Source organism: Aethalodelphis obliquidens, unplaced genomic scaffold (assembly GCF_003676395.1).
Source record: "Aethalodelphis obliquidens isolate GAN/ISIS:26980383/991018 unplaced genomic scaffold, ASM367639v1 scaffold28, whole genome shotgun sequence".
NCBI lineage: Eukaryota > Metazoa > Chordata > Mammalia > Artiodactyla > Delphinidae > Aethalodelphis > Aethalodelphis obliquidens.
The window spans coordinates 8,813,587-8,826,084 of NW_020837972.1; the positions used below are offsets into that span (position 1 = coordinate 8,813,587).

The window sequence follows — 12,498 nt, forward strand, 5'->3', positions numbered from 1 at the left end:
TTTTTTGCGGTACGCGGGCCTCTCACTGTTGTGGCCTCTCCCGTTGCAGAGCAACAGGCTCCGGACGCGCAGGCTCAGCGGCCATGGCTCACGGGCACAGCCACTCCGCGGCATGTGGGATCCTCCCGGACCGGAGCACGAACCCGTGTCCCCTGCATCGGCAGGCAGACTCTCAACCACTGCGCCACCGGGGTCTTTAAAGGGATTGGTAAGGACCCATTTCTTAACTGGTTGGTGGAATAACAGAATATATTTTTTTAATTTAGTTTAATTTATATATTCAAAAGTTCTACCCAAAAATACATACCTTCCATATATACCATTTGAATTCATGATATATTTAATAATGAAAATGTTGTAATTCCCACTGTTTATTCTAGCTCTGTAAAGCAGACCAAGATCATTATCCCCACTGCTAATAAGCACTTAATGGTTTCTCTAGAAACACGGTCACAGTCTAACGAGAGTATTCCCAGTATCAGGTGTGAGTAGCTCAAGCACTTCCCATTTGTAGGAAGAGTGTGAGCGGGTGGCACAAGCTAAGCTTTGGATGATGCGGCAGTTGGCTCTGCCTCCTGGAGGATGTGCGGACTGTCTAGGGAGACAGAGACTCTTGATGCCTCCCAGGGGATGTGTGGCAATGCCGACAAATATTTTGGGTCGTTACAAGTACAGAGGTGTTACTGGCATCTAGTGGGTAGAGGTCAGGGACGGACATCCTGCAATGTACAGGGAAGCCCCCGCAGCAGAGAATCATCTAGCTGAGGGTGAAAAAATACTGCTCTATAGTAACCATTTGATTGAATGCATGCAATAAGCCTAACTACTGCCACCTGACATTGAGTGTGACGAACAACCTCCCATTAGGGACATAGGAAGTCCCGGTTTGCAAAATTTGTCAATCCTCAGAATTGTGCACAGGAGGGATTCTAATCATATACTCAATTAAAATACAAGTTCTACAGATAATTATTGTTACCAGAGGGATTCTGATAGATTGTAAACTTCTCAAGGGTGCACACTTATATTCATTCATCTCTTTATCTTCTGCACTAAAATCTCAGCATGTTTTGAATTCTTTCTCCTGAAATAAGGCACAGAGCACAGCACCTGGCATGTAGTAAGCACTCAATAACATTAGTTAATATTAGTTGAAAAACATCTTTTTCAAATTTATTTCAAACTCTCTCATTATGGCTTACAACTTTGTCTATTTTGTTCCCTAGTGTATCCCAAACACCAGAGAACCTGTTACATGACAGATGCTCAATAAATATTTACTGAATGAGCAAATGACTAAAGATGCTACCTGACAGTGCACATACATGCCCAACAAAACAAAACAAAACAAAACAAACAACAGAAAGCAATAGACACAATAAGGCACCGTTTGCAAACACACTCCTAGATCAGTACTTCCAATGACTTCTTTAGTCAACATGAACAAAGAAGCTGAAATCAGTGTCATCCATACTTTGATTATAAGATCAGAGACATTAATTTTAAACCTGTAGCCTGTAATTGTTTGGCTGGGGTAGGCAAGAACATGAATAGGCACCAAACGACTACTCCGTAAAAATTACCGATAACCATGGCTGACTCCTAAATACCTCTAAGAAACATGAGAAATGCTGCATCTTTTATGCCACGAAATCTTGCCCTTCTCATCAATTCCTGCTCACAGCTGCGCCTAATTAAAACTGCCTGGAAACCTCGTCTATCACTTTACTGGCTATTTTTTCTACTAAATCAAGATTCCACTTTAGAATTCAAATCCATCTGTCTCCCTCAGTCTGCAAAGAACAAATGTTCAGTAAAACTAACCAGCTAGCTAAAATTAAATGTACCTTTTGTAGTTAAGACTTAATATGCTGTTGGGGGCAGGGAGCAAGGAGTATAAGGATAAACCACTAAAAAAATAAGGTAACAGGGCTTCCTTGGTGGCACAGTGGTTGAGAATCTGCCTGCTGATGCAGGGGACACGGGTTCCAGCCCTGATCGGGGAAGATCCCACATGCTTTGGAGCAACTAAGCCCATGCGCCACAACTACTGAGCCTGCACTCTAGAGCCCATGAGCCGCAACTACTGAAGCCCGCACGCCTAGAGCCCGTGCTCCACAACAAGAGAAGCCACTGCAATGAGAAGCCTGCACACCGCAACAAAGATAGCTCCCTCTCGCCGCAACTAGAGAAAGCCCACGCACAGCAACGAAGACCCAACACAGCCAAAAATAAATTAATTTAAAAAAAATCATTATTAAAAAAAAGGTAACACAAAGCTTAACTATATTAAATACTTAACCATATTAGATTACATATTAGATATGCAACTCCTATCTTAGCAAATCAGGGACAAATCCAGAAACTCGTGGCTAAAAAAGATTTACGTCTAAAGGCAACTTTCTGGAGAATTTTACACATGTCAAACATTGCTCTTCCAAAATAATTACATAGGGCTATCAACCCCAAAGTTTTGCTCGTCCATTTTCCTCTCATCTGAACATTAGAAAACCTAAATGGGCTCAAAATCTATAGCTTCACTTTTTTTTTTTTTTTTAGCGGTAGGCGGGCCTCTCACTGTTGTGGCCTCTCCCGTTGCGGAGCACAGGCTCCGGACGCGCAGTCTCAGCTGCCATGGCTCACGGGCCCAGCCGCTCCGTGGCATGTGGGATCTTCCCGGACCGGGGCACGAACCCGTGTCCCCTGCATCGGCAGGCGGACTCCCAACCACTGCGCCACCAGGGAAGCCCTATAGCTTCACTTTTGATATCTAAAATACGGATGATTCATTGCTGAGCTATTGGTCCTGTCCCATGATCAGAAAAACATAAGAAAAAAATCCACTTTTTATGGCCTTTATCTGGAACCTACAACTTCAAATTTCTAAGAGTTTTATAAATTATGACAGCAAAATACATAAAATTCCCCCTCTTAATGCAACTTTTATTATCACTGCTGAGTTATTAAGTCCTTGCCTAGATATGATAAAGGAGGAACACATGAAAAAGACCTATCGCATTATGGATTTTAACAGCCAGAAGTTGCTTCTGTGAGGTTTTGGATTGATTAATTTTTGCTGCCAAAGCCACATATACCAAGTTATACCATGTTATACTTACGTCCTGAAACATCAAAAAATATCTAAAGTTCAATTTTTCTTTCCAACATGATTTTTTACCAAAGAAATCCTTTCTCTAGTAAACAATGAAACAGACAACAAAATGAAGCATTAAAAATTTTACATCTTGGGGGCTCCCCTGGTGGCGCAGTGGTTGAGAGTCCACCTGCCGATGCAGGGGACACAGGTTCGTGCCCCGGTCCGGGAAGATCCCGCATGCCGCGGAGCGGCTAGGCCCATGAGCCATGGCCGCTGAGCCTGAGCATCCGGAGCCTGTGCTCCGCAACGGGAGAGGCCACAACAGTGAGAGGCCTGCGTACCGAAAAAAAAAAAAAAAAAAAAAAGTTTACATCTTGGAATTTATTTCAAAAACACTACAATTTACCACATCAATGCAATGTGTATTTAACTTACAACATTCCATGCTACCCAGGGGTTACCGATAAAATGAAAAATGGGGTTCATTCTTTTTCTTCAAAATCATGTAACTGCAATTTTCAAATTTCACTAAAACTCTTAAAACTATAGACAAAATCACTTCCAAATACATTTAATTTTTTTTTTTTTTTATTGCACGGAAAATGTGCTGGACCAAATTTAACAGAAAATAAATTACCGCCAACTAGGTTTAAAAATATTTTTGTTGGGCTTCCCTGGTGGCGCAGTGGTTAAGAATCCGCCTGCCAATGCAGGGGACAAGGGTTCGAGCCCTGGTCCAGGAAGATCTCACATGCCGTGGAGCAACTAAGCCCGTGTGCCACAACGACTGAGCCTGTGCTCTAGAGCCCATGAGCCACAACTACTGAGCCCGCGTGCCAAAACTACTGAAGCCCATGTGCCTAGGGCCTGTGCTCTGCAACAAGAGAAGCCACCGCAATGAAAAGCCCGTGCACAGCAACGAAGAGTAGCCCCCGCTCGCCCCAACTAGAGAAAAGCCCTCATGCAGCAATGAAGACCCAATGCAGCCAAAAATAAATAAATAAATAAAATTAAAAATATATATATATATATTTGTTACATAGATTTGTTGTAAATGGGTTCAACTAGCATGATGTCCTAGAGCATACAGGTAGCTAGTGATACTGACATTCTCTCAAAACTGTACTTCAAATTTTTGATAATACTGCTACTTTAACAAATACTACTGAATTCTCTTTATAAATAAATAAATAAATCCACATTCTTCAAATTCAATTCAACAAACTTTATTTCTGACGTGGTTTCCAATGTACAAAGTACTGATAAGCACTGTGAGGATTCAGAAACATTTGGAGGTACAAAGACATTGAACATTATACTGGAGAAAAACTGGAATCAACCTAAAATGTCTATCAACAGGAGAAAGGCTAAATAATCTGTGAGGAAGTTTGAAAGAACGAAGCTGAGCAATTCATATAAATAAATAAGCAATTTGTATATATAAAACATAATTATATAATAATGAATTATATAAAATATAATTATATATAATCCATATATTCATATATACACAGTTCATATACAATTATATATAACTCAATATAGTTCACATTCACATATATAATTCATACACACACACATACATGAATTAAGCTCTAAGATACACAGAGTGGAAAAAAACAAGTTGCAAAAACATGCGTATATGGACATACGTACGCTACCAAATGTAAAATAGATAGCTAGTAGGAAGCAGCCGCATAGCACAGGGAGATCAGCTCGGTGCTTTGTGACCACCTAGAGGGGTGAGATAGGGAGGGTGGGAGGGAGACGCAAGAGGGAGGAGATATGGAGATATATGTATAGCTGATTCACTTTGTTATGAAGCAGAAACTAACACACCATTGTAAAGCAATTATACTCCAATAAAGATGTTTAAAAAAAAACATGCATATAACAACATTAATTTAAAAAAAAAAACAATACTACACATCTTCTAAAGGTAGCATCTTCAGGCTCCGTGAACAAACAAGCTAAGAGCTGAGATGAACATGCCTGGAGGAGGCCAATTATGGCAGGGGGACAATGGAATGGGATTTGAATAGGGCTGAATGTGAATCTTAAGTATCTCTCCAAAGAATTCCTGAGGCAATTTCAGATCACTTCAATTTCTGTAATAAATTTTGATTTCCATTTACGTAGAACTTTCACTCTTGAGAAAACTTAAAATTTTAACTCCAAAGCATTTCCAACTCTTAATGGCTTCATGGAGAAAAATCAACAGCCACAGAAGCATCCTACAATGTCCTGCTTTAGTGAAACAACTGAAGCTGTAAACCCAAAACTGCAGGGGGGTTATAACTGGTCCTGTGATTTCTAAAACAACTTGGATGAGTGTTCAGCATAAAGAACACGGCCTGGTAAACAGCCACACTGTAAGAAACTAAGCAAAACAGCAATGTCTCTGTTCAAAATACAAATTCCAAGCCTAGCTTAACTCACAGTTCATAAAAAGCTCAACACAGCAGAGGCACATAGGTAATAACAGAAAAGAAAGGAGGCTGGAAACAAAAATGGCTGTAGGTCTCTGGACTATCTCGAGTTTTTCCTATTGCATAACAAAATTTTTGCATTAAGAAAAAATCATAAACAATCAAACAATACAAAAACAATAAACAAGACTCTAAACGCTATCTATAAGAACAAACAAAAACTAACCAATCAAAACCTTAATGATATAAGAAACACAAAGGTAAATAGCAAAATAAGCAATTCAAGGGCAATTAAGTACTTTACAAAAGAAAATTACTAGTTATATATTAATCACATTATAACATTTGTCTACAAAGACTGGAAGTAAATTCATGAAATTATGGAGTACAAGTAATTTATATTTTTCTTCCTTTTGCTTTTTCAAATTTTCTCCAGAGGACATGTATTACTTTTGTAAGAAGTTTTTTTTAAACTTTCTTCACTTTTAAAAATCCAAGTATAGTTGATTTACAATGTTGTTAGCTTCTGCTGTACAGCAAAGTGATTCAGTTATACATATACGTACATTCTTATTTATTTTTGGCTGCATTGGGTCTTTGTTGCTGTGTGCGGGCTTTCTCTAGTTGTGGCGAATGGGGGCTACCTTCGTTGAGGTGTGCAGGCTTCTCACTGCGGTGGCTTCTCTTGTTGCGGAGCATGGGCTCTAGGCATGCAAGCTTCAGTAGTTGTGGCATGTGGGTTCAGTAGTTGTGGCTTGTGGGCTCCAGAGCGCAGGCTCTGTAGTTGTGGCACATGGGCTTAGTTGCTCCACGGCATGTGGGATCTTCCTGGACTAGGACTCGAACCTGTGTCCCCTGCATTGGTAGGCAGATTCTTAACCACTGTGCCACCAGGAAATCCCCATACATTCTTTTTTTATATTCTTTTCCATTATAGTTTATCATAGCATATTGAATATAGTTCTCTGTAAGAAGTTATTTTAGAAAGAGTAGAAAGCAAATGTCTTTCCTAAAGGTGCTAGAAAGCTGTAGTTCAGGAGCTCACAGAAGAGAACTGTTTGGTAGTGAGGGAACTACATTTACAAAATTTACCAAATGTTTACATGCCAGAAGCTGTGCCAAAAAGTTTCCATTCACTGTGGTCCTTAATCTGGAAAATCATAGCATGAGGCAGGTAAGTAGTAGTGCTGTCCCCATGAGATAAGGAAATGGCTGGTTTAGGGGAGGTGGGATAAATTGGGAATTTGGGATTAACAGATACACAATACTATATAGAAAACAGATTAAAAAACAAGGACCTACTGTATAGCACAGGAAACTATATTCAATATCTTGTGATAACCTATAAAGGAAAAGAATCTGAAAAAGAATATATATATGTGTGTGTGTGTGTGTGTATGTATATATATGTGTGTGTGTGTGTGTGTGTATATATATATATATATAAACTGAAACACTTGCTGTACACCTGAAATAGTGTAAATCAACTATACTTCAATAAATAAATGAATGAATGGAAAATGGCTGGTTTAGAAGGTTAAACCAATGACCAAATCACTTCATTAGTAAATGGTGAACTGGGATTAAAAGGCAGTCTGTAAACTTAGAGCCCACATTCTGAACCACAACACCAGTGTTTCCAACACATCTTAAGAAGCATCTTGGGCTTCCCTGGTGGCGCAGTGGTTAAGAATCTGCCTGCCGGGACTTCCCTGGTGGTGCAGTGGTTAAGAATCTGCCTAACAATGCCGGGGACATGGGTTTGAGCCCTGGTCCGGGAAGATCCCACATGCCACGGAGCAACTAAGTCTGTGCGCCACACTATTGAGCCTCCGCTCTAGGGCCCGTGAGCCACAACTGCTGAGCCTACGTGCCACAACTACTGAAGCCCACGTGCTTGGGGCCTGCGCTCTACAACAAGAGAAGCCACCACAATGAGAAGCCCGCGCACTGCAATGAAGAGTAGCCGCCACTCGCCACAACTAGAGAAAGCCCACACGCAGCACCAAAGACCCAACGCAGCCAAAAATAAATAAATGATTTTAAAAAAAAGAATCTGCCTGACATTCTTCAATATACGCAAATCAATCAATGTGATATACCATATTAACAAACTGAAGGATAAAAACCATATGATCATCTCAATAGAGGCAGAAAAACCTTCTGACAAAATTCAACACCCATTTATGATAAAAACCCTCCAGCAAGTAGGTATAGAGGGAAATTACCTCAACATAATAAAGGCCATATATGACAAACCCACAGCCAGCATCGTTCTCAATGGTGAAAAACTGGAAACCATTTCCACTAAGATCAGGAACAAGACAAGGGTGCCCACTCTCACCACTATTATTCAACTTAGTTTTGGAAGTTTTAGCCACAGCAATCAAAGAAGAAAAAGAAATAAAAGGAATCCAAAATGGAAAAGAAGAAGTAAAACTGTCACTGTTTGCAGATGACATCATACTATACATACAGAATCCTAAAGCTGTTACCAGAAATCTAGTAGCGCTAATCAGTGAATCTGGTAAAGTAGCAGGATACAAAATTAATGCACAGAAATCTCTTGCATTCCTATACACTAATGATGAAAAATCTGAAAGAGAAATTAAGGAAACACTCCCATTTACCACTGCAACAAAAAGAATAAAATACCTAGGAATAAACCTACCTAAGGAGACAAAAGACCTGTATGCAGAAAACTATAAGACACTGATGAAAGAAATTAAAGATGATACAAACAGATGGAGAGATATACCATGTTCTTGATTGGAGAATCAAGATTGTGAAAATGACTACACTACCCAAAGTAATCTACAGATTCAGTGCAATCCCTATCAAACTACCAATGGCATTTTTCACAGAACTAGAACAAAAAATTTCACAATTTGTATAGAAACACAAAAGACCCCAAAGAGCCAAAGCAATCTTGAGAAAGAAAAATGGAGCTGGAGGAATCAGGCTCCCTTACATCAGATCATATTACAAAGCTACAGTAACCAAGACAGTATGGTACTGGCACAAAAACAGAAATACAGATCAATGGAACAGGATAGAAAGCCCAGAGATAAACCTGGGCACATATATATGGGCACCTTATTTTTGATAAAGGGCACCTTATTTTTGATAAAGGAGGCAAGAATATACAATGGAGATATGGGCACCTTATTTTTGATAAAGGAGGCGAGAATATACAATGGAGAAAAGACAGCCTCTTCAATAAGTAGTGCTAGGAAAACTGGACAGCTACATGTAAAAGAATGAAATTAGAACACTCCCTAACACTGTATACAACGATAAACTCAAAATGGATTAAAGACATAAATGTAAGGCCAGACACCATCAAACTCTTAGAGGAAAATATAGGCAGAACACTCTATGACATAAATCACAGCAAGATCCTTTTTGACCCACCTCCTAGAGAAATGGAAATAAAAACAAAAATAAACAAATGGGACCTAATGAAACTTCAAACCTTTTGCACAGCAAAGGAAACCATAAACAAGACCAAAAGACAACCCTCAGAATGGGAGAAAATATTTGCAAATGAAGCAACTGACAAAGGATTAATCTCCAAAATATACAAGCAGCTCATGCAGCTCCATATCAAAAAAACAAACAACCCAATCCAAAAATGGGCAGAAGACCTAAATAGACATTTCTCCAAAGAAGATATACAGATTACCAACAAACACATGAAAGGATGCTCAACATCATTAATCATTAGAGAAATGAAAATCAAAACTACAATGAGATATCATCTCACACCAGTCAGAATGGCCATCATCAAAAACTCTAGAAACAATAAATGCTGTAGAACGTATGGAGAAAAGGGAACCCTCTTGCACTGCTGGTGGGAATGTAAATTGATACAGCCACTATGGAGAACAGCATGAAGGTTCCTTAAAAAACTAAAAATAGAACTACCATACGACCCACCAATCCCACTACTGGGCATATACCCTGAGAAAACCATAATTCAAAAAGAGTCATGTACCAAAATGTTCATTGCAGCTCTATTTACAATAGCCAGGACATGGAAGCAACCTAAGTTTCCAGCAACAGATGAATGGATAAAGAAGATGTGGCACATATATACATTGGAATATTAATCGCCCTAAAAAGAAACAAAATTGAGTTATTTGCAGTGAGGTGGATGGACCTAGAGACTGTCATACAGAGTGAAGTAAGTCAGAAAGAGAAAAACAAATACCGTATACTAACACATGTATATGGAATCTAAAAAAAAATGGTTCTGAAGAAGCTAGGGGCAGGACAGGAATAAAGACACAGACGTAGAGAATGAACTTGAGGACACGGTGAGGGGGAAGGGTAAGCTGGGACGAAGTGAGAGAGTGGCATTGACATATATACACTACCAAATATAAAACAGATAGCTAGTGGGAAGCAGCTGCATAGCATAGGGAGATCAGCTCGGTGTTTTGTGTCCCCCCAGAGGGTGGGATAGGGAGGGTAGGAGGGAGACATAAGACGGAGGGGATATGGGGATATATGTATACATATAGCTGATTCACTTTGTTATACAGCAGAAACTAACACATCATTGTAAAGCAATTATACTCCAAAAAAGATGTTAAAAAAAAAAAAAAGAATCTGCTTGCCAATGCAAGGGACACAGTTTCAAGCCCTGGTCAAGGAAGATCCCACATGCCACGAAGCAACTAAGCCGGTACATCACAACTATTGAGCCTGCATGCACCCTAGAGCCCGTGAGCCACAACTACTGAGCCCACATGCCACAACTACTGAAGCCTGCGTGCCTAGAGCCCGTGCTCCACAACAAGAGAAGCCACCGCAGTGAAAAGCCTGTGCACCGCAACGAAGAGTAGCCCCCACTCACTGCAACTAAAGAAAGTCCATGTGCAGCAACAAAGACCCAACGCAGCCAAAGCTAAAAAAAAAAAAGAAATTTTATAAAAAGAAAAAAAAGAATCATCTTGAGCACTAGTTAGAAAAACATACCCCCCTACACCTTCTATCAGAGGACCTGGAAATCTTATATTTAATAGGTGTCCCAGTAATTCGTACCAGCTGTAACTTGGAAAACCCATCCATTCTGCTACCACTCAAACTTTCTGTTTAGGATGAAGCTTATTTCAGCATACAAACTGGCCCTAATTTCTATGAACTGTTTAAACGCCAGCTACTACATTCTCCAAAACACAAAACAAAAGAAAACCAAGACAGTCTATTGATTGAAGCCACTCTTGGGTTTCCAAACAGAGAAAATGACTACTTTATAACATAAAGCAGGAGGTAAAGCTTTTGTGTTGAGGCTGCCATAGTTTCTGAATTTCTACAGCCTCTGCAAGTGTTCTGATGAGAGTCACCGGTGGCTTGTTTTCCCCAACCACAAACTGGGGAAACCGTGGCTGAGGAAAGGAGGAAGGAGCAGGAGAATGAGTTCAGTGACCTCCCTACTCTGTTGCTCTCATTTTTGAAACTAGGAGAAAATGAAATATGGATGTGGAATTTCATATTCTTAAATAAGAGCCTTCCTAGTAGAAACAGGTTATCAATTATTTGAATTATTATTTCATACATACATATATACAGGCAATGGTGAGGTCCACCACAAACTGGAAAATGCGAGTTCCTCCTAAAGGCATTCAAACATTTTGTAAAACTCTGAATGCCAAACAAAACCTATTTGTAGTTGAATCTGACCTTCTGACTACAGTTTGCAATCCCTGTGGGCCCAAATTCTTGTTACCTCAGTTTCTTTTTCTAAAAATATGTATCATTTATTATATAAAATATATATTTATATTTCATGCAGGGGACAAATGTTGAATTTAAATATCTCTTGTTTGTCAATCATACTTCAATAAAGCTGAAAAAAACCTCTGATGATAAATGAGTTGGCATCTGTCAAGTAGGCTCTTTGAAAAATGAAACTCAGGACTGGGAATCACCTAGTGATTGAAATACTAAGCCAGATAAAATGAGGAATTTACTTGCACTTCACTTACCTACCACTAATCATCAATACACACATTGATATTAGGAATAATATCAGACACCTAGTGGATAGAACTTGGAGCTACGATTCACAACCTTCCTTCTATTCCAGAGCTGAGAGATACATCACAGTCACCCCAGTCACCGTGGTTTCCTAACACAGTGATGCTCGGGGCAGAAGGAGAGGGGGCCCCACGGCAGGTGTTAAGAATTGCTGATTTAGAACGTAAGGACAGTATGTTGGCCCAAGCTGTGTTCGCTCTCATGCCAATTGCTTGCCATATGAACTATAAACACATTCCATTTATATGGATGACGTGTACAATACACAGAATTCCCTGCTTGAGCTTCTTCAGGCTGTCACTTCATTGGCTCTGCCAAGTCCTTGCCCCAGGCTTGAGCAGAAACAGCTCACTTCTTAGTTTGGACAAACCACAGAGATAAAACAGTGGAGTACAGTGAACATAAAGGTTGAATGTTTTTAAAGACCAAGCATTCTAATTGAAGTAGAAAAACTTTATCTTTTATTTATTCAGATCACTGCAGCACCAAGTTATGATTGCTTTGATATTAAGAAATGAACTAGATTGGGTTTCCCTGGTGGCGCAGTGATTAAGAATCCGCCTGCCAATGCAGGGGACATGGGCTCAAGCCCTGGTCCGGGAAGATCCCACATGCCGTAGAGCAACTAAGTCTGTGCGCCACAACTATTGAGCCTGCACTCTAGAGCTCTGCAGCCACAACTACTGAGCCCAGGTGCCACAACTACTAAAGCCCGCATGCCTAGAGCCTGTCCCCTGCAACAAGAGAAGCCACCACAATGAGAAGCCCGTGCACCGCAACGAAGAGTAGCCCCCGCTTGCCGCAACTAGAGAAAGCCTGTGCGCAGCAACAAAGACCCAACACAGCCAAAAAATTTTTAAATTTTTTTATTAATTTGTTGGGACTTCCCTGGCAGTCCAGTGGCTATGACTCCGTGCTCCCAATGCA

At 40.1% G+C, this 12,498-nt stretch overlaps 1 protein-coding gene across 6 annotated transcripts in view; it reads right to left on the minus strand.

Annotated features, from left to right (window-relative positions):
* Window positions 1-12,498, minus strand: part of HECTD4 (HECT domain E3 ubiquitin protein ligase 4) — a 190,727-nt gene that overhangs the window by 154,976 nt on the left and 23,253 nt on the right. The gene's annotated exons all lie outside the window — the stretch shown is intronic.